The sequence below is a fragment of the Palaemon carinicauda genome, chromosome 34, assembly GCF_036898095.1.
Source record: "Palaemon carinicauda isolate YSFRI2023 chromosome 34, ASM3689809v2, whole genome shotgun sequence".
Classification (NCBI taxonomy): Eukaryota; Metazoa; Arthropoda; class Malacostraca; order Decapoda; family Palaemonidae; genus Palaemon; species Palaemon carinicauda.
Genome location: NC_090758.1, coordinates 35,688,133 through 35,710,343, shown reverse-complemented (window position 1 = coordinate 35,710,343; position 22,211 = coordinate 35,688,133).

The window sequence follows — 22,211 nt, the reverse complement described above, 5'->3', positions numbered from 1 at the left end:
CCCTCAAAACATACCTTCTGCAGCAGTACTCGTCGTCGCCAGCCGCCCGTATAGCAAAGCTTTTTCAGCTCTCTCACCAACCGTCGGAGGACCAAAGGGCTTCGCTCGCCCTCAGGGAAATGACCAGTATCGCTCGCCTGCGACCTGCGGCAGACGGCTCTCCTCATGAGGTAAACCTAACTCGTGCCCTTTGCGTAGGGGCGTAGGAGCAGGGAGGGCTGGGGGGCTATAGCCACCCCCCCCCCCACTTTTTTTGCTGAAAATATACTTTTAAACATTCAGATTTACATTTTGTAAATGCATTTCATCTCTGGCAACAGCTCTTGTACAGTCTCACCCTCCCACCCCACTCCCGCCACGTAAGTATCATGTTAGTACCCAGCATCATAGTTTCACAGTCCCGTACGTCACTCATCACTCACTTAGTTTTACAGAGAGCAGCCCCAATATTGGTAATCAAGCCACTTAAAATGTTTGACCCTCAGTGCATATCGTGTAAACTTATGTTAATATATCCATCATTAGGCTACCAAACACTATCATAGTAACAAACTACATTATTGATACGCAGTAATAAATTGAAAACATGACACACGCGAACACATGTAGTCGACGAATATCACACAAATAAACATATGTATATATATATATATATATATATATATATATATATATATATATATATATATATATATATATATATATATATATATATATATATATATATACTTTCTTCATAATTCTTTTTAAATATATATACATTTATATAATTTCAGAGCTTACGAAGTATTAATTATACATTATTCATACTCTTTTAATATGTATATTTTCTGGTCTCAGGCATGACTTTCCAATATGTATGTTTTTATTATAAATATGCTTGTTCTTAATTTTGCTTACTTACAATTCTATATATATATATATATATATATATATATATATATATATATATATATATATATATATATATATATATATATATATATATATATATATATAACATAAAACTAAATTCAGTTATTTTAATATATGTTGTACAACACAACAGCAATATTGGAAAGCAAGTTGAAATTTGTTGTAGAACGATTTGATTTACCTAATGTTTTCATTTATCTAGATTCACGAAGTAAACAAATGAAAGAATCAAATTTACTGTATTCTCTTCTCACAAGGTCTGATGCTTCATGTTATTATTCATTGAGTAATATGAATTGCTTTGTTATAGTTTTGACATCGTCATATTTACGTTCACTCTGATCGTGTTGACCACTTTGAGTCATCAACATTTGTCAAAACATAATGATGTTTTATCCATTTTACCAAACAGGTTATGATATATATATATATATATATATATATATATATATATATATATATATATATATATATATATATATATATATATATATATATATATATATATATATATATATATATATATATAAATATATATATATATATATATATATATATATATATAGGCCTATTGTTATTTTATGATTGTTAATGTGTAAAAATTGGAATTGGTCACATAAAAATCTTCCAAAAATATGATATTGTTTTTGATACAATATGCTGTCAGATGCCAGGAAATTGCATCTGAGGGTGTTTCATCATAAAATTTTTCTGGGGAAGACCCCCAGACCCCCTCCCCCCCCCCCCCCATACCTTCGTGCCTGCGGCTCCGCCTTCAGTGTTATTTCAAACATTAGCCCCCCCAAACAGGAAAACACGCCTACGCCCCTGACCCCAATACGCCGTTTACCTGAACCTGTAAGTGCTGCCCTACCCGATGTTGATAGTTTATCCTTGAAGGACTTGATGATCAAAGCCAATGCCCTTACGGACAGTGACTTCATGACCTTCAAGACCTCCATCATTGCTTACACTCCTGACGAAGAGGACACCTATTCAACGTTAACCGCAACTGACGTGAATGCCATAGGACACACACGCCTACCCTGTGACGTGCTGAAGCGGCGACAAAACCACCCATCACCCACCACTCGCTCACGCCCCAACCAACGACTTCTATAGGTAATTACTGACGTCCATCGGCCGCAGTTTTGATACTACCACTCCAGATTCGGTGCTGCCGCAAAGAAATGTGCTAAGCATTGTTGGTGGCAAAAAAACGTGTAAGTAGGCCATCACTTGTGGCGGTGGCCTCCCGTGTTTCTAATCTTTCCTTTTCACATGATACAGGAACAGGCGTGCTATTTTTGGTAGACAAAGGTGCTTGTCGTTCTCTTTTGACAAAGGAACTCTTCAGGACACGACGTAGTCAATCTAAGTCTGTCGACGTCTGACTGGTAGCTGCCAACGGATCTGCGAAACTCACCTACGGTTACGAGGACCTTACATTATCGGTTAGAAATGGCAATTTTAATTGGATTTTTTTCATTGCTGGCATCATATTGCTAATCCTCAGTGGAGATTTCCTCTCTCATTTCCATCTTCTGGTCAATGTGGCCCACCGATGATTGGTCAACGCAGACTCGTACTTGTCGACACCTCTTTAACCCGCCCCCTCCAACCTTGCTCTCCACATCAACGCACCCACGGATACCTATGCTCACCTCCTCCCGTCGTACCTAGAAGTTTTCTGTCCAGAACTTCGACAAACACCTTTGTCTCCAGTCAAACACGGTATTTATCACCATATTAAGATGACAAGACCCGCAGTCTTTGCCAAATTCAGACGTCTGGCACTGGATTGATTGGCAGCCGACAAACAGACATTCGCCGAAATGGAAGAAATTGGCCTTTGCCAAAAGGCATCCAGCCCATGGTTGTCACCCTTACACAACGTCCTGAAGGAAGACGGCTCCTCGGTCCATGTGGAGATTACAGACGCCTGAACATGCAAACAGAACCGGATCTCTACACCCTCCCAGAGATCGCCGACGTGACCTACCTTCACAAAGGGAAGGTTTTCTCCATGCTTGACCTCCTGAAGGGGTATTATCAGGTGCCTATGAACCCAGAAGACATCCCCCAGACCACCATCACCACTTCCATTGGAACCCACACCTTTAAATACTCCTGTTTTGACCTTCATAATGCTGGGGCCACTTTTTTACGTATCATGGATGGTATCTTATGGGACCTCCCCTTCTGTGTATGTTACATGAATGACATACTTGTGGTTTCTTCCTCAAAAGAGGAAAACCTCCGTCACCTGTGTATCGTGCTTGACAACCTACAACAAAACGGCCTTGTAGTACGGTATGACAAGTGTACCTTTGGCCCCAATGAAGTGTTGTTCTTAGGGCACCGCACCACTCCGGAAGGAGTCCATCCCCTCCCTGAGAAGGTAGCAGCCGTTCATAACTTCCCCATGCCCTTGACCGTCAAAGCACTGCAAGAATTCTTGGGCATGATCAACTATTATGACCGTTTTCTTCCAGCCATTGCTGCCACACTTGCTCCCCTCTACGCATCCCTCAAGGGCATGCCAAAAGACCTGAAGTGGGGTCCTTTTCATGAAGCGGCCTTCTATAATGCAAAGAATGCCCTATCAACCGCCGCTACTCTCACTTTTCCTGTCCCACATGCCCCTCTCCTTCTCTCCACCTATGCCAGCAACGTCACTATTGGTGCAGTACTCATACAGGTGGTCAACGGCTTCCCACGCCCATTGGCCTTTTTCAGCAGAAAACTGTCCAATGCAGAATCAGGTTATTCTACCTTCAATCGCGAATTGCTGGTGGTGCACTTGGCTGTCCATCACTTTTGCAATTTCTTAAAAGGTACGCCTTTCGTCATTCGCACAGATGACATACTTCTGGTGCACGCCTTCACTCGACAGTCCGACACCTGGTCCGCCCATCAACGCCGACATCTCTTTGCCGTGGCTGAATACAATTGCACCATTCAACACGTCCCTAGGAAAATGGATCCCGTTGCCGATGCCTTGTCAAGAAACACGTTGGCCGCCTTTTAAATTGGATTGAATTAAAATGCCTTGACTGAAGCCTAACTACAAGGCACGTAGGACATCCTGCACATCCCTCCGTTGGGGATACATCTCCTTTGACGACTCCAACACCACCCTTTTCTGTGACGTCAGTACTGGTAGACCGCGACCATGGATTACTGCTCCCATGCGCCAACAGGTGTTTGATTTCATGCACGGCCTTTCACATCCCCTGCTCGTTCAATTGCACAGCTGCTAAAGACGAATATCATTTTGCACGCCATTACTGTACTTCTTGCCAAACTTTCAAAGTACATTGACACACGGATTCAGGAGTGGGCATCTTTCCTCAACCTCAGTGTCGTTTCGCCCACATTCACCTCGACGTTGTAGGCCCCCTACCCACATCACAACGACATCGTTACCTGTTTACTGTCATCGATCTCTCCACTCGTTGGCCTGAAGCCATTCCCATGGAAACTGCAACGTCCGCCTCATGAAGATCTGCCTTACTCTCAGGATGGATAGCAAGATTTGGTATCCCTGAGCATATTACTTCTGACAGGGGTACCACTTTCACCTTTCAATTGTGGACATCCTTAGCAAATCTCCTGTGCATTACACTACATCAGACAACTGGCTACAACCCCGCTGCCAATGGAATGGTTGAACGTTTTCATCGCACCGTCAAAGTAGCTTTGATGACCCACTGCAAGTACTCCAACTGGTTTACTCAGCTTTGCTGGGTCCTCCTGGGGCTAAGGACCACTCCTAAAGAAGCCCTGGACGTCTCGGTAGCTAAAATGGTGTATGGCAACCCGTTGGTCATCCCTGCCAAATTTTTTCGTTCTACAACTTCCTCCGCGATCTAGAGCAAGCGCATATGGCACGTCGTGGGAAAATATACTCCATGCCGCTAGACTTACCAGGCCACAGCGAAGCATCACATACCGACAGACTTACACTCTGCAACGCACGTCTTCCTACGCAATGGCAGTAGGAAGCCACCACTAACGCCCATTTACACGGGCCCTTTCCTTATGATCCGACGCAATGTATAAGCATTCCTACTAAATATTCGTGGCAAGGAATACTGGGTCTCCATTAATCGTCTAAAACCTGCTTATCTTCCGCTAGATGACACGCCTACAATCCGCCTCTCTAGATCAGGGAGACCTATCTAACCTGTACAGTATGACATTTTTACGGGGGGGGGGGGGGGGGGGCAAATCTTCCATCCTCATAGGGAAATAGGAATTATTTTTATTTGAAATAAACTAGAGCAATTCTTTAGATATAAGGAGTAATCATAACATGAGCATTCAGAAATGTGTATCCTTCAACTAAGGTTAGCGAAGTTGTCTATGTCCTAAGATTTACCTGTGGAGATATTTACCTTACTTAATGCGATCAGATTTTTATCTATTTTTTTCGTAAAAGCAGGACATATCATAATAAATATACACACACACACACACACACACACACATATATATATATATATATATATATATATATATATATATATATATATATATGTGTGTGTGTGTGTGTGTGTGTGTGTGTGTGTGGCCGCAGGGCATCAAAACCATTAGAATAGCGCCAACTTTATCCCTTCATGTTGTAAGAGGCCACTAAAAGGGACGGGACGTGGGGGTTGGGAACCCCCTCTCCTGTATTTACAATCCTGTGAGACACCAGCAAAGAGGTGGAGGTGGGGGGAGATTGACTGCTCCCCGCACTCTAGTTTTGGGGTGTTTGAATGTGAGTGGATGTAGTAATACAGAGAGTAAAAGATGTGAGATTGGAGGTATGTTTAGGAATAGAAGGATGGATATATTGACCTTGTGTGAGACAAATGTAAATGGGAAAGGTGAAGTGATGTTTGGTGAAATGTCTTGTAGAGTGTCTGGGATTGAAAGGGGAAGAGTAAGAGAGGGTGTGGCTTTATTGCTGAGTGAATGGATAACAGGTAAAGTAGTGGAATAGAAGGAGATAGCATCTAGGTTATTGTGGGTAAGGGTTAGGTTCGGTAGGGAATGTTGGGCTTTTGTCAGTGCATATGGGCCAGGTTGTGAGAAAAGTGAAGAAGATCGGAATGAGTTCTGGAATGAATTAACTAGGTGTGCAGAAGGACTGGGTAGAAGGTATTATGTAGTTGTCATGGGTGACTTAAATGCTGAAGTGGGCACTGGAGAGGTAGAAGGTGCCATTGGGAAGTATGGCATACCAGGTGAAAATGAGAGTGGTGAGAGACTGGTAGATATGTGTGTTGAGCAAGAGATGGTGATATCTTCTAGCTTTTTCAAAAAGAAAGATAAAAACAAGTATACATGGGTAAGAGTGGCAAATGGAAGAGTAGTAGAAAGGGTATTAATGGATTATGTGTTGATAACTAAAAGAATGTTTGAAAGATTGAAAGACGTGCTCGTGTTTAGGGGTATGGCTAACAATATGTGTGATCATTTTTTGGTGGAAGGAAAATTAGTTGTAGCAAAAGAGTGGGGGATAGAGTAGGTGGGTGTAAAACCGAGCTAGTGAGGGTTGAAGGCTAATAAAACCGGGGGTAAAAAGTAAATATCAAGAAAGGTTGAAAATGGCATAAGACGAAGTGAAAGTAAGAGAAACTGGTAATTTAGAGGAGGATTGGAAGTTAGTAAAAGAAAATTTTGTTGGGATTGTAAGTGATGTGTATGGCAAGAAGGTTGTTGGAGGCTTCATGAGGAAGGGCAATGAATGTGGAATGACGGAGTGAAGGTAAAAGTGGAAGAGAAAAAGAGGGCTTTTGAAGAATGGCTGCAGAGTAATAGTGTAGAGAAGTAAGAACAATATAGAGAGAAAAAGGTGGAAGTAAAGTGCAAGGTAAGTGAGGAAAAGAGGGCAGCTGACCTGAGGTGGGGTCAGGGATTGGGTCATTCATATGAAGAGAATAAGTAGTTTTGGAAAGAAGTGAGGAGGGTAAGGAAGGCTAGCTCAAGAATTGAAGAGACAGTGAAAGATGGAAATGGAAGGTTGTTAAAAGGAGAGGAGGCAAGGAAAAGGTGAGCGGAGTATTTTGAAAATTTAATGAATGTTGGGGATAATAGGGAGCCAGATATAATTTGCTGTTGAAGGTGTTGAGGTGCCGGTGATGGCAGATGAGAATGAGAGAGAAATTACACGAGAGGAAGTGAGGAGAGCACTAGATGAACGAGAGTAGGAAAAGCATCTGATATGGATGGTGTGAGAGCTGAGATGTTGAAGGAAGTGGGTGTGACTGTACTTGAATGGTTGGTGAGATGGTTTAATATGTGCTTTGTGTTGCCAATGGTACCAGTAGATTGGGTTTGTGCATGTATCATACCACTATATAAGCGTAAGGGAGATGTGCATGAATGTTGTAATTCACGGGGTATTAGTATGTTGAGTGTAGTTGGAAAAGTGGATGGTAGAGTACTGATTAATAGCATTAAGGGTAAAACAGAGAATGCAATCTTAGAAGTGCAGGGTGGTTTTAGAAGAGGTAGGGGTTGCATGAATCAGATTTTTACAGTTAGGCAGATATGCGAGAAATATTTAGCAAAAGGTAAGTAGGTGTATGTTGCGTTTATGGATCTGGAGAAAGCGTATGATAGAGTTGATAGGGAAGCAATGCGGAATATGATGAGGTTAAATGGAGTTAGTGGAAGGTAGTTGCAAGCAGTGAAAAGTTTCTACAAAGGTAGTAAAGCATATTTTAGGCTAGGAGATAAAGTGAGCGATTGGTTTCCCGTGAGAGTGGGGCTGAGACAGGGATGTAAGATGTTGCTAAGAGCCATCAATGGGAAACATGTAGAGATCTAGAAGGCAGCTTATTCCGGATCTTTTTATTACAGTTAGATGACTCATTCAAGCATAGTTTTTTTATGGCAGTAGTAAATGCAAAGAATGAAGTCTTAATGACAGATATTGGCATTATGGTAGGGTTTCTGATGAAGTTGTGTTTGGTGAAACAAAGTTTGGAAGAATGTTTCACAAAGGATCTTTTATTTTTTCATATCCAAATAGTATGAAAAAAGTCGATTCATAATTGTTGGTGATAATGGTTTCTCATTGTCAGAAAATCTAAAGAAGTCATATGCTCAGGCTGAAGTAGATGGAAAAAAGCGAATCTTTAATTATAGATTAGGTCGTGCAAGATGCATAATCGAGATGCATATGGCATTTTAACAGCTCAGTTTAGAGAGTAGCGAGTCGGGCTATTCTGTTGTCTCCAGAGAAGTCACAATTAATTGTTTTGTCCTGTTGCTATCTACTTAACTATCTACCAACGAGAAATTCACATGAATAAATTGAAGACATTGGTAATGTTACAAACAATGAGGCTGGCCAAGAGCCATCCAGTGCCCGTATAAATTCAACAGACTTGCAGTATACTTGCAACAACCATTTATCAGTTCTTGCTATTCAAATCAGAGATATTTTCCGTGAATATTTCAACTCTAAAGAGACAGTTGCAAGGAAAACAAAGCTTTGAAATAATGCACATAAAATTAGATAATTCTGGCTGTCTAGGCTGATGTTATAATTTACTTACTTAGGGTATGCATTCTTGAAGAGATACTAGCTACTTATTTTTTTTTTTTTTCAAGTCAGTGACTTTTTTTTCAAGATCTCATTTCATTCCATTGTGCAATGTAAAGTCAATTATATCAGAAAATTACCATGCTAAACATTTATGCAATTACTGTAACAAAATAAAACAGGTTCTCACACTATTTCTCATTAATTGACTAACATTAATGGAATGAAAGCTTTGCACAAGTAAATGCAAGGATCTTGTGATTTTAGTATCAAATCTCTCTCTCTCTCTCTCTCTCTCTCTCTCTCTCTCTCTCTCTCTCTCTCTCTCTAATTGCATGTTATATCAATTAAACTTTGAGGATACTTACGGAATCTAATTCCCCTGCAGAGTCAGAGTCCTCTGTATCCTTGATCGTAGAGGTAGATTCTGAAAGAGTTTCCTGATCTCTAAGAAATTCCATTTCTTTGTAATACCACTATGTTGGTTTTGGAACTCCGGAACCTCAACCAGACTTCTTTCAGGAGTGGATCTTCCTCACCTTTCTTTTAGACGTTCGCCTTTGACGAATTAAATTCCGTTTTTACATTCTCAACTCCGGCCTTTGGGTATCTCTTCCCATGAATCTCAAGGACAATGATATAGACCTCGTCTCTTTTTTTTCTTTTTTTTTTTTTTTTGGTTACTGTCATTATACTTATCCGCCTTAACCTTCTGCAATGTGGACAATTCACTCGAAAGTCGAATGTATTCTCTGAGAATTTCCCTCTCGGTCTTCTCAGAGCTGTTATTGCCCTCCACTCCAATGCCAGACATATTGTCGGGACAAAAGCCAGATGAATAATGAAGTATGTTGCACAAAACCACCTTTAAAAAAGGCATTAGTTATTTCGTCATCTTTAACCCCGTCAAATGTTTCACAAGTATTGAACATCCATGCAATCCTAATCGCGGACGTTCAATAGTTTCGATAATACCAGAAAAATGAAGGGTGATATTGATTGTGTAGGGGCATCTTTAAGCTTTTGAAGTCATATTTTACTCATACCATATAGAAACAGGGTTAGAAAAGATGCCCTATTTTTTTCTGCATTTGATGTGATTTTTGTTTCTATAGTTACAAATTTATGCCGACATTAGTAAAGAAAGGGCCCCTCGAAGTGGTTTTAGCTTCCATTAGTCCCTTTTTAGTGGAAGATCTCGGGCTTTGATAAAGTACACATGTTGTGCAAGGTATTGTCGAATATACATTCAATCTACAGCCTCACCTAATCTTTGCATTGATAAATATTTTCTTCGTCAGGGGGAATATATACAACACCGGCTACTTGTTTTACATTATGACAACAACATTGCTCTGATAGTGTGGAGGATTTATTTTTGCTTTATTTTATTTTTGTTTTTGCCAAATCCTGAGAGAGAGAGAGAGAGAGAGAGAGAGAGAGAGAGAGAGAGAGAGAGAGAGAGAGAGAGAGAGATTGTGTTAGCGAGCGAAAGTAGTTAGGTTAACGATCGTTTGTGGTGAGAAAGACTGTTGGTATAAATGAGATTGTTTGTTTACATGTTTTAGTTAGGTTACGACAGTGGTGAATGTTTCGGAGCGAATGCTTTTTTATTTGACTGCAGCATAAGGCAGTTGTGTGAGAGCTGGATTATATATATATTTTTTCGACCAGCGTGGAAGTGTTTTTTGATTTTCAAAGTAAGTACAGTTTTGTTTATCTTTGCTTGTCGTGATTGTGAATGATAGGAACAATTTATTATTTATCTTTGATTATAGTGCGATAGTTCAGTTAGCTAGAAGTGTTCGTAAGTGTTTTTCTTTTTTTATTTTGGCAGGCTGCGATTCCTCCTTTGGAGAGACCGAATTATGAAAGTGGATTTATTGTTGATGACCTGGCCTGTATTAAGATTTTGTTTGTACTGCTCATTTGACTGCTCAACTGTTGACGACCTGGCCTGTGTATTTGGATTGATGATGATGATGATGATACTGGCACCTGTGACTCAAGGTGTTGAGGCCGATATGGCATAGAGAGAGAGACTCCTGTTTACCATATAGTGGTAGTTTGCCGTGAAAAGACAGTTCGGCTTGTGTGTGGCGTCAGTGCTGGTGTCGCAATATTTATAAACATATATTTTGAGTTGGTGTGCGGTTTAGATTTAAGTTTGTTAGGTTTTTTTTGCGTTAATTTGGATGGGGTTTATGGTATATATAGTGTAAAGTTTTTGATGCTGGTGATTCTAGTTTAAAGTGTTAAGTTTTGATGAGTTTAAAGTTTTTTGGGATGGTTTGGTTTGATTTATTATAGTTTGTAAGAAATATATAGTTTTAAGGTTATGTTTTGTTTTGTTTGTCCTTTTGTCCAAGAGTCCAGTTGATAAAGTAAGGGGAAAGTTTGTGTTGTGGAGATAATTGTCTGTTAGAGTGATTCAAGGGTGTGGGGCTTGTTTTTTAAACATCCCGCCACATTATTTTGGCGCCCGAACAGGGACTGCTGAGGTGGGATAGAAGCTGGACTGTTGGACGAAGGACGGAATTAGGTTAAGAATTTAGGATTAAGGTTGATGAAAAATGGAAGAGCAGAACAAGTTACTGAAGGAGGAATTGCGGCTGAGTAAGGAGCGTGAGGAGAGGTTGCTAATAGAGAATGAGAGGTTGAACTGGGAGAATGCGGCGATGCAGAAGGAGCTTAGGGAGTTAAAGGGGACAGTAGAGAGAGTGGAAGAATGTGTTGAGATGAGGATGCGAGAGAATGAAGAACGAATGGAGAAACGAATGGAAGATATGATGGGGCAAGTCATGGGGATGATGAAAACTATAATGGGTGAAGGTGCAGTCGGAGGAGTGTCCTCAGCTTCGGGTAATGGGTTGGTAGTGAAAGAGAAGGTTAAGGTAGGTGATAATGGGAAAGGAAGTGATAGTGATAGTAGTAATAGTGATGGTGATATTGAAGATAAGGGAATTAGGCATAGTAAGGATGAACAGAAAGGGGAGAGGAAAGATGAAAGGAAAGGTAAAAGTGATGTGAAGAAAGAGAAGAAAAAGTATCAGGCTGATAGCAAGGACGATCGTGAATGGGTGAAAGTGGTAAGTAAGAAAAAGGGTAAGAAGGGAATGGTTAAGGATAGGAATTTAAGTGTGGAAGTGGATTCATTATATTCGAATGAGGAAGAAGGTAACAAGGGAGTAGACAGTGATGATAGCAGTGAGAATGAACGTGATGTGTGTAAGACTGTGTTTATGAGAGAGGTACCTCGGTGTGAAAGGTTCAATGAGCATAGCAGTAGGGATGTAAATGATTTTTTCAAGGAGTATGAGAGGTATTGTCAGGATAAGTATGGTGATAGTAAAAGAGTTTGGGCTAGGGAGTTAGGAGAATATTTGACTGGGTATTTGTTGACGATGTATGGAGTGATAATGAGTGTAGGGGACGTTGATTATGAAAGTGTGAAAACGAGAATAATTGAGCAGGTAAAACGTATGAAAGGGAGTGTTAAGTATAAGCGTAAAAATGATTTTGATGAGGCAAGGATGAATGCAGGAGAAGCTATATCAATGTACGTATGTAGGTGGAAACTTTAGCCAGGAAGAAGTATGGGGATGAAGGTATAAATGAGAATAAGGAGTTAATGAGGAAGTTTTTGGCAACAGTACCTGAGAATGTGTGTGAATTTATTAATTTGAAACGCAAAGAGAAAATGAGGTGGACGCAAGAGAGATTGACATGGGATGATATACTAGAGATAGTTGAGGATTATGAGTTAGATAGGTGCATGAAAGAAAGTAAATCTGTGAGTGTAAGAACTGGAATGGAAGAAAGTGTAATAGAATTTGGTAGTTATAAGGACGCAATTTTGAGAGGACCAATGAGGGTAGCTGATAATGTAGTAGATAGGAGTGTTAGGGCGAGTAATGTGGGAATACCTGTAAGGACAAATGAAGGGTTTAGGCAAGGGAATCAGGTTTGGAGGGATAGGAGTGCTAGTGCGCCGCAAGGTATGTCAGATAGCCGTGTCCGTGATGAGAAGTGTTATAGATGTGGGAAAGTAGGACATAAGAAGAATGAATGTAGATGGGCTCTTGGTGCTTGTTTTGGATGTGGTGAGGTAGGGCATAGAATTAGCGAGTGCACGAAAGAGAAGGGGGTAAAATGTTATCGGTGTGGTATGACAGGGCACATAGCGAGTGGATGTCGGAGTAATCGTACAAATGTGATTTGTGGTAATTGTGGTAAGGATGGTCATTATGCTAGAATGTGCAAGGAGCCGCGGGGTAAGTGTACTGAATGTGGTGCAGATGGGCATGTAGCTAGAGTATGTAGGAAGAAGGGAGTAAGTCAGCCAGGATGTTCGGGAAACTAGAGTGTGAGAGGGTTCAGCTGGGTGAGTCCTCCTGTGTGTGTGGAAGGAATAGGATCAATGTTTGTGAGAATGGGATGAATAATTGGTTAGAAATGAGCAAGTATGAATCTAGTATGCATGAAAAGTTAGGGCTGGAAAATAAACAATTAGTGTTAGTTGAATATAGGAAAAAGAGGCGTTTGAAAGTTTTACGTAAGGATGAAAAAAGGGAAAATTTTATAAGTAAAAGTGAGACTAGAAATAAGTATGACAAGGGTGTAAATGTGCAAGTGTGTATGGAAGATAAATGTGTTAATACAGATGAATCATGGCTGAGTATGAATGATACCTATAGTGTGTGTGGCTTTTCCTTAGGTGATGTAAAAGAAAGGATGACGAATGCGAGAGTGAGAGATAGGAGAATGATTAGTAGTATGAATGAATCTTTTACTAAAGTTGAGAATGTTTTTGATGAAATGGATGAACTGTTTACGGAAATGAGTGTAATTATAGGGCCAGATGAGAACGAGGTAGATATGATTGTACATGATATATTAGATGATAGGGATTTAGATAGGAATAGTGTTAATGTAGCTAATGATTGTGATAAGGAAGAAGTGAATGAGAGAGTATATGGAGGCCCAGTTACTCGGAGTAGAGGTCCCGTTCCCGACTGCGACTGGGTTATGAAAAAAATAATGTAAGTGTTGTGTGAGAAGGATTTGGCAAAGTAAGGGGGGAGGAATGTGGAGGATTTATTTTTGCTTTATTTTATTTTTGTTTTTGCCAAATCCTGAGAGAGAGAGAGAGAGAGAGAGAGAGAGAGAGAGAGAGAGAGAGAGAGAGAGAGAGAGAGAGAGATTGTGTTAGCGAGCGAAAGTAGTTAGGTTAACGATCGTTTGTGGTGAGAAAGACTGTTGGTATAAATGAGATTGTTTGTTTACATGTTTTAGTTAGGTTACGACAGTGGTGAATGTTTCGGAGCGAATGCTTTTTTATTTGACTGCAGCATAAGGCAGTTGTGTGAGAGCTGGATTATATATATATTTTTTCGACCAGCGTGGAAGTGTTTTTTGATTTTCAAAGTAAGTACAGTTTTGTTTATCTTTGCTTGTCGTGATTGTGAATGATAGGAACAATTTATTATTTATCTTTGATTATAGTGCGATAGTTCAGTTAGCTAGAAGTGTTCGTAAGTGTTTTTCTTTTTTTATTTTGGCAGGCTGCGATTCCTCCTTTGGAGAGACCGAATTATGAAAGTGGATTTATTGTTGATGACCTGGCCTGTATTAAGATTTTGTTTGTACTGCTCATTTGACTGCTCAACTGTTGACGACCTGGCCTGTGTATTTGGATTGATGATGATGATGATGATACTGGCACCTGTGACTCAAGGTGTTGAGGCCGATATGGCATAGAGAGAGAGACTCCTGTTTACCATATAGTGGTAGTTTGCCGTGAAAAGACAGTTCGGCTTGTGTGTGGCGTCAGTGCTGGTGTCGCAATATTTATAAACATATATTTTGAGTTGGTGTGCGGTTTAGATTTAAGTTTGTTAGTTTTTTTTTGCGTTAATTTGGATGGGGTTTATGGTATATATAGTGTAAAGTTTTTGATGCTGGTGATTCTAGTTTAAAGTGTTAAGTTTTGATGAGTTTAAAGTTTTTTGGGATGGTTTGGTTTGATTTATTATAGTTTGTAAGAAATATATAGTTTTAAGGTTATGTTTTGTTTTGTTTGTCCTTTTGTCCAAGAGTCCAGTTGATAAAGTAAGGGGAAAGTTTGTGTTGTGGAGATAATTGTCTGTTAGAGTGATTCAAGGGTGTGGGGCTTGTTTTTTAAACATCCCGCCACAATAGTTTTGAAGACTTGAGTCAGCGTTGCTAGATTGTGAGATCCAAAATTCATGCGAGGAACATGGATATACGACATATGAGCTTAAAAGAAAACAGAGAACCAATTAGTATTTTTTTTTCATGCTAAATTTAGTTGTATTCATGGTGTAGCATAGATTTGTATCAAGTCTGATAAAAAAAATCTCCATCATAGTATGAAGAAAACACTGGTGGAAATGTTCCATCTGGCAATACTCTTACGTAAACAAGTAGCAGACGACCAGCAAAAAATATACCAGCGCCATCTGTTGTCGACACACCCTACTAAAGCGGATAAATGCTCACACAAATCCTAGTGACATTCCTGTTTCTCTTTAATGTCTTTGGTCAGTTACTGAATATGAAGTATGCATATTTGTTTGTTTTAATTTGTAAAGAAATATATTCAAAATTAAGATTCAATATTTTAAATATTTCAACCAGAATTATGTAAAAGAAAGGACAAAGAAAGAAAAAGTAACTGGAATGTAATGATTAGTACAAGATTCCCTCTTGTCAAACAACAAAGCTATATGTTGGAATTATGTGTAAACATGAATCCTAGAAACGTATAAATAATAATAATAATGATAATAATAATAATAACAATAATTAAAAAAAAAGTAATTCAGAAAATTATTTTCATTAGCCAAATATCCCAAGTTGTGTAGAGGCAGAAATTTTTTTCATTATATTTCTAATCAATAATCATTCATATTATTTCTACCGTAGGAATTCTAGGTTGGAATATTAGGGATATATACTAAAATTAAAAGTACAAAGTAATTTAATGATTTATTTCAGAAAAATAGGGTTATAGTCTGATCAAACAAATACATGTACAGTATATATATATATATATATATATATATATATATATATATATATATATATATATATATATATATATATATATATATAATTTTTTTAAGATACAGTTTATTTCTTCTTCAATTGCTTCCCTTTTTTATGTAGCTGGGAGTACAAATTTTGTATTGCTAGACTAAACTTATTAGATTTTTCTTTTTAGGAAAAGTTTTTATTTTCTTTCCATTCTATGGTCGCTTGATTTTAGCTTGATTAACAGTGTTGAATATTTTACTTAATTAACATTTTCACAGAGATTAATATGTATTTCATTTCTCGTTTCTCCAATTCGGCTTATTCATGTCCATTTTTATGTTCCCTTTTTATAAAAATGAAAAGTGTTCATGATTATAATATGGTTTTTTTCAGCAAATTTTACAAGAAGGATTCCTCTGTCAATCCTTGTGCCTACTCCAAATTTACCTACTACCAATTCTTCTCTCTTCTTTCGCCTATATTTTTACTGAAATCACGCTAAACCTATGTAGATTGAGTCATGTTTTTCATAGATATCTGTAGATCTTCATGAAAGGTTTTTATGTCTTCCTCAGTATGGGAAGTTGTTGATACATGCGTATGAATGATCTTCAGTTTATACTTCCTATTCAGTGTGGTCATTAATCCGACAATTCTATTACGAATACTTAAAAATCTTCTGTCACCTGCAAGATTTTTATTAATAGGAAAAACTTACTCCATTTCCTTTGTCCATTCCATGTCATCTGAAGTAAAATATATGATCCTCTTTCAACTCTATATGAAATTCTCAAATAAGGTATTTCAACTTTATATATGAATCTCCAGTTCTGTCAGTTACACTGAATCCTATTATATATGACATGTGTAGACATAATAATCTTAAAAGGATATAATAAAAGTAAAAAATATCTATTCCCAGTGTGAGCAGCGAGGCAAAATGAGTTTCGACTACGGACCCGTGATAATGGGACTTCTCCTGCTTCGACCAAGTTGCCATCGTCTTAATTAGAGAAGTCAGCATTTTTTTCAGAAACCGGACCAGAGGGATATCCTTATTTAGGATATATGTCAGTGGTTCCCAACCTTTCTTTCAGGTAACCCCAAGACATGACCGCAACCCCACTAGTTTAGTTATATATGTATTATCATATATTACTACTTGTGGGCTGTAAAAGTAAGGGACAGTTAACCCTGGATAGGTACGCTCCTCGGACACCCCTTTAAGGGTATACTCGGACGCGCGCGACCCCGACGCCAAAAAAAATTCTTGAAAAATCAGTTTTTGCAGTAACCTCCTTTTTTCTTTTGCCAAAAAAAACTTCAATGAATGCTTAAAACAACTGTAAAGATAAATACTACTCATCTGCAGAAAAACTATTTATTATAAATATTATTAAAAAATTAAGTAGAAAAAAAAAGACCTTACATAAAAATTCATAAAAAAAAGTTTATACATATATACACAAATCCTTTTAGGAATTGATTCTTGAATGTTTAGGACACATCTTGATGTATTTTGGATGAAGTCAGACCCATGGAGGTGAAGATCTGAAATGAGAAAAAAAGGGTACCTTTTTGGGGCCAAAAAAATTCGTCCAAATTTCATGAATTTTTTTGGGTACCCAAATGAAATAGGAAGTGGCTAATTTTTTTAGGGAATAAACATATGTTATCCTAAAATAGAAATATGTAAAAAAAATCTTCATTATTTTGTAAATTACATTTATATCAGGGGCCATATCTAAAGGTAATTTTTTGAGTACTTAGAAATTTTGTAAAAAAATACATATATTTATTATATAATATGATACTTATGAAGGTAAAAATATACCAAAATATCACAAATTCTATAGGGAACAAGAATATATATAGATAGGGCAACTTACGCTTCGGATATGTCCACAAAATGGCCGCCAACCACACTGACTCAGACTCCCTAATCTGCCAATTTCAAGGTGTTATTTACTAATCTAATTATTCTTGGATATGCATAAAAATTGTATGGTGGGTTGCTGGATAATTGTCGATTATTTTACGACTATAAAATTAAAATTCTGACCCAAAAAAAATTTTTTGAAGGGAAATAAAATCGAAAAACAAATGTAAAACAATATAATATTTTAGCTGAAAAAAATTTGATGATATTCAATCAAAAAAGAAATAAACAAAATTTTCCAACAAATAAACCTCTAGAGGAATCATTACTCTGTGATAGTTCCTTGGTACGTAGTAATTTTGAAAGAAATGGGAAAAAACGAAAAAGTGGCAATCGCAGGAAAATCGAACACATACCTATATATACGCCATATCTGGCTAAAAATAAAGATAGGCATGGGTAGCCAGATCATGTAGAAACACTTTCCAACACTATAAAAATACAAGTTTTGCGACACTACTTGCCAATTCCTTACGGTAACATGACTAAGCAAAAAAATGCAAAACGAATAAAAAGGGGCACTCGCGGAAAAATGGCCAACATTCTAATATACGGCATTTAAGAAAAAAAAAATTTCAGCCACGTACTAGGCAAACCATCTAGGCACATTTTCCGACAAATAAACATCTAAATGAATCATTACTCTGTGATAGTTCCTTAGTATGTAGTAATTTTGAAAGAAATGGGAAAAAACGAAAAAATGGCAATCACAGGAAAATCGAACACATACCTATATATACGCCATATCTGGCTAAAAAAAAAGATAGGCATGGGTAGCCGGATCATCGAGAAACACCTTCCAACACTTTAAAAATTATAAGTTTTGCGACACTACTTGCCAATTCCTTACGGTAACATGACTAAGCAAAAAAATGCAAAACAAATAAAAAGGGGCACTCGCGGAAAAATGGCCATTCTAATATACGGCATTTCAGAAAAAAAAAATTTCAGCCACGTGCTAGGCAAACCATCAAGGCACATTTTTCGACAAATAAACATATAAATGAATCATTACTCTGTGATAGTTCCTTAGTACGTAGTAATTTTGAAAGAAATGGGAAAAAACGAAAAAATGGCAATCACAGGAAAATCGAACACATACCTATATATACGCCATATCTGGCTAAAAAAAAAGATAGGCATGGGTAGCCGGATCATCGAGAAACACCTTCCAACACTTTAAAAATTATAAGTTTTGCGACACTACTTGCCAATTCCTTACGGTAACATGACTAAGCAAAAAAATGCAAAACAAATAAAAAGGGGCACTCGCGGAAAAATGGCCATTCTAATATACGGCATTTCAGAAAAAAAAAATTTCAGCCACATGCTAGGCAAACCATCAAGGCACATTTTTCGACAAATAAACATATAAATGAATCATTACTCTGTGATAGTTCCTTAGTACGTAGTAATTTGGAAAGAAATGGGAAAAAACGAAAAAATGGCAATCACAGGAAAATCGAACACATACCTATATATACGCCATATCTGGCTAAAAAAAAAGATAGGCATGGGTAGCCGGATCATCGAGAAACACCTTCCAACACTTTAAAAATTATAAGTTTTGCGACACTACTTGCCAATTCCTTACGGTAACATGACTAAGCAAAAAAATGCAAAACAAATAAAAAGGGGCACTCGCGGAAAAATGGCCATTCTAATATACGGCATTTCAGAAAAAAAAAATTTCAGCCACATGCTAGGCAAACCATCAAGGCACATTTTTCGACAAATAAACATATAAATGAATCATTACTCTGTGATAGTTCCTTAGTACGTAGTAATTTGGAAAGAAATGGGAAAAAACGAAAAAAATGGCAATCACAGGAAAATCGAACGCATACCTATATATACGCCATATCTGGCTAAAAAAAAAGATAGGCATGGGTAGCCAGATCATCTAGAAACACTTTCCAACACTATAGAAATATAAGTTTTGCGACACTTTTTGCCAATTCCTTACGGTAACCTGACTAAGTAAAAAAATGAAAAACAAATAAAAAGGGGCACTCGCAGAAAAATGGCCAATATTTTATTATCCGCATTTCAGAAAAAAAAATTTCAGCCACCTGCTAGGCAAACCATCAAGGCACATTTTCCGACAAATAAACATCTAAATGAATCATTACTCTGTGATAGTTCCTTAGTACGTAGTAATTTTGAAAGAAATGGGAAAAAACGAAAAAATGGCAATCACAGGAAAATCGAACACATACCTATATATACGCTATATCTGACTAAAAAAAATATGCATGGGTAGCCAGATCATTTAGAAACACTTTCCAACACTATAAAAATATAAGTTTTGCGACACTACTTGCCAATTCCTTACGGTAACATGACTAAGCAAAAAAATGCAAAACAAATAAAATGGGGCACTCGCGGAAAAATGCCCAACATTCTAATATACGGCATCTCAGATAAAAAAAAAAGACATGCACGTGTTAACCCAACCATCAAGGCACACTTTCTAACACATAAACAGGAAAAAAAATCAATAATATACGGTTATTCCTTACTACGTAGTAAATTTTTACAAATATTGAAAAAAACAGAAATTGGCAACTGCAGTTAAATACCCAATATACCAATAACTACGTCGTATCTGACAAAAACAAAGTCACGCATGGGTACCCAGATCATCTAGACACACTTTCCAACAATAAAAAAGCAAAAGTTTTACGACACTATTTGGCAATATCTTACGGAAAAATGACTTGGCAAAAAAATGAAAAAAAATGAAAAAGGGGCACTCACGGTAAAATGCCCAACATTCTAATATACGGCATCTCAGATAAAAAAAAAAAGACATGCATGTATCAGCCCAACCATCAAGGCATACTTTCTAACACATAAACAGGAAAAAAAAATCAATAATATACGGCAATTCCTTACTACGTAGTAAATTTTTACAAATATTGAAAAAAAACAGAAATTGGCAACTGCAGTTAAATACCCAGTATACCAATAACTACGTCGTATCTGACAAAAACAAAGTCACGCATGGGTAGCCAGATCATCTAGACACACTTTCCAACACTAAAAAAGCAAAAGTTTTACGACACTATTTGGCAATGTCTTACGGAAAAATGACTTGGCAAAAAAATGATAAAAAATGAAAAAGGGGCACTCGCGGTAAAATGGTCCTCGTGGTGATGAACGACATTTTAACTAAAAACAAAATCATGCACATGGTAGCCAAACAATCCACCAAGACTTTCCACACCTGATAACCTATACAAGTTGCACCATTCTACGACAATTTCATAATACGTAATAACTTTGATAATTATGCAAATTACCTTAGAAGGGTAAACTCGGTCACGCTCGACCCCGACGCGTCTCAGAAATCGGGGAAGGAGTACAGCTACAGCAATGCACATCTGGACACTACTAGAGCGTGTAGGCGAGACACCTACTGCAGGTTGATCACCCACAAATTCAGTCACGGGGGTGAGTCACGTGAGAAAAACCTCTTTTTTTTTGACGCTCGGGGTCGTGGACGACCCACCGTTCCTGGGTTAATATCCTTCTTTAAGAGAGGTACTATATGGTTGGAAAAGACAAAGTTAACATCATCAAATTTTATCATAGCATTATAAATTTAAAGGCTTAATATTAATCAAAAACCCCACCTCTGGAATAATATTTTGTCACATTCCACAGAAGAGGAGGGGGACAAGGAAAGAGAAAGATGGTTGAGAGAATAGGAAAGAGCGGGGACGGAGACAAGGAAAGTTGGCAAGCAGGAATAAAGAAAGAGGGTAGGTAGCAAGGAAAATGAAGGGGCAAGGAACAAAGAGGAGGAGGTGTAGAGAAGAGGGGAGGGGTCAAGGAAGGAGTAACAAGGAAAAGAGTAGTAATATATTTGCATATCGCAATAAATAAGACGAAGCAGAAAACGAAAAAATCAATGATATAGAGCACTCTAAATCTCGGCAAAACAACATCCTCAAAAACTCATCTCTCTCTTTAAAAATAGTGGGGAAGGTGGGGGGGGGGTGTTACCATGTGGTTTTAGAAGCCTCAATTATGAACACTGTGATAGGCTATCATCCACTGACATACTGTGGTGCAATACTTCGTCGGCAAGGGAAGTACTCAGTTTCTATTGTCGGCATACCACTTTTTCGTGAGTAATTAAGAATTTTAAAGAAACAAAGACTGAGTGCAACCTATGCAGCACATTCGAAATCACTATACAAGTATAAATGCATCAACTTTTGATATAATATGATCAAATTGCAGACGGTATTTCCGTTGCAGCAGTACAGCTGGAGTGGCTGCCTGGTTGGACGTGGACGTATCAAATGCGTATGGCACTCAGGGATACTACCATTAAGAATTTTTTTTTTATATTTATATATGAATAAATATATATAAGTCGATAAATAAAAATTCACAAATAGGTATATATATTTTTTCTTTATTGCGATTTCTACCATATTTTGTATTTTTCTTTTTATTTTTTATATTTTTATATTTTGGCGACCCTAGGAAAAGCGTTTGGGGAACCCACTTAGGGTTGCGATCCCAGGATTGGGAAACCTGGATATACGTCATCATGGAAGGACACGTGATGGCCTTTTGTTAAAACTTAACAAGTGGTCCAGATTGCATCAAAAATTTCTCCAAGAAGCTTCCATGGAGTGATCGAATTGGGCGTTTTTGAGGAAGCCAATAGAGCTGCAGAATTGTTAAAAAGAATGCCTTATATGGAGATGACCACTGCCCATTCTAATTATCTCG